The sequence below is a fragment of the Scyliorhinus torazame genome, chromosome 13, assembly GCF_047496885.1.
Source record: "Scyliorhinus torazame isolate Kashiwa2021f chromosome 13, sScyTor2.1, whole genome shotgun sequence".
Lineage (NCBI taxonomy): Eukaryota > Metazoa > Chordata > Chondrichthyes > Carcharhiniformes > Scyliorhinidae > Scyliorhinus > Scyliorhinus torazame.
Window position 1 is genome coordinate 73,583,113 of NC_092719.1, and position 6,000 is coordinate 73,589,112.

Below are 6,000 nucleotides of genomic sequence, written 5' to 3' on the forward strand. Positions count from 1 at the left end.
CGTTAAAATAGTTATGGGTTTGGCTACATCATTTGTGGAAAATGGGGTTATCCTCCCCTTAGACAGAGCTCTGCATAATCCCACCTGGCTCATTCACCACACCTGCTCCCGCAGCAGTGTTTGCCACAGGTCTCCTAGTTCTAGTTAGTCTGCCCTATAGCATTCTCCACTTTTGTTCCCTTTTCAGAATCCTCCTTATGAACCACAACAAGTCCCCTGGGCTTTCCTCAACACTTTCAACATGCTGAAAGAGCATGTCCCACTTTATTGATATGGTAGCATCTAAGCCTTTGAGTCTCACCTCCAGCCTCAATACCTTCCTTCCTGGTCTGAGAAGGGAGATCTTGGAGTATTCCCGGCTATCCATCCCTTACCTTGGCTACCTGTCTTCCTTTCACTCTCCCACTTCCTATTGTCATGTGAATGTCTCTTTCAGAAAGGTTTAGTCTCTTATCATGTGACTTGTAGCACATTGGGTGTGGCTGTGAGGTGAGAGGGGGTTTCAGTTTCAGTTTGATTGCTGTGGACTACAGAAAGAGGAAAGAAGTATTTTCTCTGTCTGAGGTACCCTCAATAATGACGCTTAGAGATTAAACTGTAAAGAAGGCTTTATTAGACTAATAACTATGCTAGAGACGAGAGCTGACTGCTATACAGACCATGAGGTAGCCCTTTATGTATGGCTCCCAGATGGGCAGAGCCAGAGGCGGAGTCCCCAGGGTTCCAAGCCCGGTCTTAAAGGGAACATCACCTTACACGATGATAAGGCAGTAACCGTTCATCACATTCACCCCTGTTTAAAAAGAAGTCCGGCGGGGGTGAAGTGCCATCATAGGTCCATCCGTCTCGGTGGCCGGATCGTCCTCCTCGACCTCCTCAATTCGGGTGGTGGTGCGGCGGGCATGGACGTCCCGGTTGAGGGCACATCCGGGAGCACAGCGGTCGGAGCTTCGGTCCGGGTCGTGGCCGAGGAACTAAGCAGGGCCGGGGGTAGCGGAGCCGGCGCCGGCGGGGTGTGCAAAGGGGGGGCGCACGGTAGGAGCTCACCAACGGGTGGTAGGGCCGGAAGGGGGTGTGCTGTAGGGGGCGACGGGTCCTGCAGGGGAGCGGCGCTGGAAGGGGCGTCTGTGGTGGAGGATCCAGCGGGCGCCAGATCCCGGAGGGAAACCGTATCTTGCCTGCCGTCGGAGTACTCCACGTAGGCGTAACTGGGGTTGGCGTGGAACAGTCGGACCTTTACAACTAGGGGGTCCGTTTTATGGCTCCTCACGTGCCTCTGGAGAAGAACAGGTCCCGGAGCCATCAGCCAAGGTGGAAGCGAGACCCCAGAGGTAGACTTCCTGGGGAAGAGAAACAATCGGTCGTGAGGGGTCTCATTCGTGGCCGTGCAGAGGAGTGACCTAATGGAGTGTAGGGCATCGGGTAGGACCTCCTGCCAGCGGGTGGTTGGGAGATTTCTCGACCGCAGGGCCAGAAGGACAGCCTTCCACACGGTCGCATTCTCCCTCTCCACCTGCCCGTTTCCCCGTGGGTTATAACTGGTTGTTCTGCTCGAGGCGATGCCTTTGCTGAGCAGATACTGACGCAGTTCATCGCTCATGAATGATGTACCCTGGTCGCTGTGGATATAAGCAGGGAAACCGAACAGGGTGAAGATGCTGTGCAGTGCCTTAATCACCGTGGCTGAGGTCATGTCGGTGCAGGGAATGGCGAATGGGAAACGGGAGAACTCATCGACGGTGAGGAAATAGGCATAACGGTTGGTGGACGGAAGGGGCCCCTTGAAGTCCACGCTCAGTCGCTCAAAGGGGCCCGAGGCCTTCACGAGCCGAACCTTGTCTGGCCGATAGAAGTGCGGTTTGCACTCCGCACAGACCTGGCAGGCCCTGACCATGGCCTTGACCTCCTTGGTTGAGTAAGGTAGGTTGCGGGACTTGATGAAATGGACAAGCCGGGTAACCCCCGGGTGGTAGAGGTCATTGTGGATGGCTTGCAGGCAGTCCTCCTGCGCGTTGGCGCATGTGCCGCGGGACAGGGCATCTGGGGGCTCGTTGAGCTCCCCTTGACGATACTTGATATCGTACGAGTAGGTGGAAAGTTTGATCCTCCACCTCAAAATTTTATCGTTTTTTATTTTGCCCCGTTGCGTGTTATCGAACAGATAGGCGACCGACCGTTGGTCGGTGACGAGGGTAAACCTCCTACCGGCGAGGTAGTGTCTCCAGCGCCGCACAGCCTCCACAATGGCTTGTGCCTCCTTTTCGACTGCAGAGTGTCGAACCTCGGAGGCGGTGAGGGTTCGGGAGAAGAACGCTACTGGTCTGCCTCCTTGATTGAGGGTAGCAGCCAGGGCGATGTCTGATGCATCGCTCTCTACCTGGAAAGGGATGGTTTCGTCCACCGCGTGCATGGCGGCCTTGATGATGTCGGCCTTGATGCGGTTGAAGGCCAATTGAGCCTCAGCCGAGAGGGGAAAAGTTGTGGTCTTTAGGAGTGGGCGGGCTTTGTCCGCATACTTGGGGACCCACTGGCGTAATAGGAGAAAAGCCCCAAGCACCGTTTGAGGGCCTTGAGGCTGCGGGGGAGAGGGAGTTCCTTAAGGAACATGCGGTCGGGGTCGGGACCTAGGACCCCGTCTTCCACGACATAGCTGAGGATGGCCAGCCGGGTGGTGTGGAAAACGCATTTGCCCTCGTTATAGGTCAGGTTAAGGGCTCGGGCGGTCTGGAGGAACTTTTTGAGGTTAGCGTCATGGTCCTGCTGATCATGGCCGCAGATGGTGACATTGTCCAAGTACGGGTATGTAGCCCGCAAACCGTACTGGTCCACCATTTGGTCCATCGCCCTTTGAAAGACGGAGACCCCATTTGTGACACCAAAGGGGACCCTGAGGAAGTGGAAGAGCCGGCCGGCTGCTTCAAAGGCAGTATAGGGGCGGTCTTTTGGTCGGATGGGGAGCTGGTGGTAGGCGGATTTGAGGTCGACCGTGGAAAAGACTCGATATTGGGCGATCTGATTTACCATTTCCGCGATGCGAGGAAGGGGGTACGCATCAAGCTGCGTGAATCGGTTTATGGTCTGGCTATAATCCACGACCATCCGTTTCTTCTCCCCAGACCGGACTACCACCACTTGCGCTCTCCAAGGGCTGTTGCTAGCCTCGATGACCCCCTCTCCCAGTAAACGCTGGACCTCTGACTTGATAAAAGCCATATCTTGGGCACCGTAGCGCCGGCTCCTGGTGGCGACGGGCTTACAGTCAGGAGTGAGGTTAGCGAATAGCGAGGGGGGTGCGACTTTCAGTGTCGCAAGGCAGCACACCGTGAGGGGGGGCAAGGGTCCACCGAACTTCAGTGTCAGGCTTCGGTGGCTGCACTGGAAATCCAGTCCGAGCAGCAGGGGGGCACAGAGGTGAGGGAGGATATAAAATTTGAAACGGGTGTATTTGGCACCCTGGATCGAGAGATCCGCAATACAGTACCCCGTGATTTGTATCGAGTGGGACCCAGATGCGAGGGCTATGGTTTGGGATGCGGGATGGGTGAGTAGGGAGCAGCGCCTTACCGTTTCAGGGTGGATAAAGCTCTCCGTGCTCCCGGAGTCGAAGAGGCATGCATTGTCGTGCCCGTTGACCTGGACCTGCATCATGGAGTTCTGCAGGTGTTTTGATCGAGGGTGATCGCACCCAGTCACGGGTAGTCGGAGGCGTCAGCCGAATCGGACTATTAAAATAGCTGCCGCCGCTGGCTGCGCGTGTCAGGTCGAGAAGATGGCCGCCGACAAGATGGCCGCTCCCATGATTCGCACGAGGCTGATGACGCGTCAGAAGAGGGCGTGTCGGGTCGGTGCGCAGCAGCATTGCGAGGCCTGCGGGCCTGAGAGCCTGATTTTCGGGCTGGCTGTTCTTTGTTTTTCTGGCCCCTGGGTCTGGCCAGGCAGACCCTCGCAAAGTGCCCTTTCTTCCCGCAGTCGCTGCAGATCGCGGAGCGGGCTGGGCAGCGTGGGCGTGGGTGCTGGTCCTGCCCGCAGAAGTAGCAAGGTGTGCCCCCATGGTGAGCGGGTCGCCGCGTGGCGCAGGCCTGTAATACGGGTGAGTCTGAGGAAGTCCGGGGGGGGCTGGCAGAGTCCACGGGGTACGTACCCAAGTTATATCGGGCCACCTCCAGCAAGGAGGCGAGCGTTAGCGTCTCCTGGAGGTCTTTTGCCCCGTTTTCGAGCAGCCGCTGCCGGATGTAGGTCGAGCAGATGCCGGACACGAAAGCATCCCTGATGTGCAGGTTCATCTGGACATCCCCTGTCACATCCTGATGGTCACAGTCCCTGGCAAGCGCGGTGAGTTTTTCAACAAACTCGTCGAGCGATTCCCCCGGGTGCTGCCGGCAGGTAGAGAGCAGATGCCGGGCGTGCACCTCATTGACGGGTTTGACAAACCGCTTGCGGAGCAACTCAATCGCCGCATCATAAGTCGTCGCCTTTTCGAGCGTGGCGGAGATTCTGTGACTCACCCGGGCGTGGAGTAGACGCAGCTTGCGTGGCCCCAGGATGGGAGTCTCTGCGGAGTCCAGGTAGGCCTCGAAGCACCGCAGCCAGTATTAAAAAATTTCCTTTGCCTCCGGCGTTCGTGCTTCCAGATTGAGCTTCTCTGGTTTTAGGCCTGTGTCCATCCTGAATCTAGTTTAGTCTAATAAATTGAGGTACCCTCAATAATGACGCTTAGAGATTAAACTGTAAAGAAGGCTTTATTAGACTAATAACTATGCTACAGCTAGAGACGAGAGCTGACTGCTATACAGACCATGAGGCAGCCCTTTATGTATGGCTCCCAGATGGGCAGAGCCAGAGGCGGAGTCCCCAGGGTTCCAAACCCGGTCTTAAAGGGGACATCACCTTACATGATGATAAGGCAGTAACCGTTCATCACACTGTCTTTCTCTGTTTTCATCTTAAAAGTTGTTCCATTTAAAAGCACATTGGTTGTGATTAACTTCCTTTTAACTTTAAAGATATAGTTGTTTTCCAGAAGGAGTTTGAATCTGCTGTTTGGAACTGGATCAGAATTTCAGGAAAAAGGCCAGTCCCATTCAAGTGAGAATACAGTGTCCTGGCCACGCCCTTGAAAAGGGTTTTTTGGTTTAATTGGATGTTGTTATTGAATTGGAACAGTTAAGGGGGAATTCATTAAGTGTTATGCATAGATTACTGTAGCTGTGTGGTGTCTTTATGTTTGTAATTGATACAATTCTTGCTGTGTTTTTGTATATGTATGTTAACTACATTCTTAGAATAAACCTTGTTTGGACTAAAATGTCTAGGAAGTCTAATGAATCACACCTGCAGAGAAGGCTTTTGTACTCATCCTAGCCAAATTCAACATAAACGTTATAGGTCAGATGAACTTCATAATACTATTTGGAGTTTCTAAATCCTGGCCCATAACACTATCCCTCTAAATATTAAGGGGGGTGGTGAGGGACAAAGGATTACATTTATTGGGCACCTCATAATCATCAGCCATTATTGTGCTTGCCTGCCAGTCATAAACCTTTGCAGCTGGATTCTCCATCGGCGGGATCCTCCACTTCGGCGGCAGCGCACTCACTCCCGTGAATTTCCCGGCGGCATGGGGGTGCCTACAATGGGAAACCCCATAGGCCAGCTGCCAGGACAGAGGATCCCACTGCCGGTGGAGGTGCGCTGCACCTGTGAAAACGGGTGCGGCGGAATGGAGAATCCATTATCACAGAACATAGTGAATTGTTAAATTCTGCCAAGACAATGATTTCTCTCGGAGTCCCGTAGGTAGTTTCAATTCCCAATGCTTGTATCCACCTATTAAAATTGTTCTGCTTAACCCTTTCAAACTCAACATAAGTCTGTCGCAGCTGTTTCCTTAAATTCCAAAACTCTTTCTGTATGCCTCTGGAACTAATTCCACTTAGAAGAAGCTTTTTTAATTTGTCATAATCCTGAGACACCCGCTCTGATCAAGAAGCAAAAACT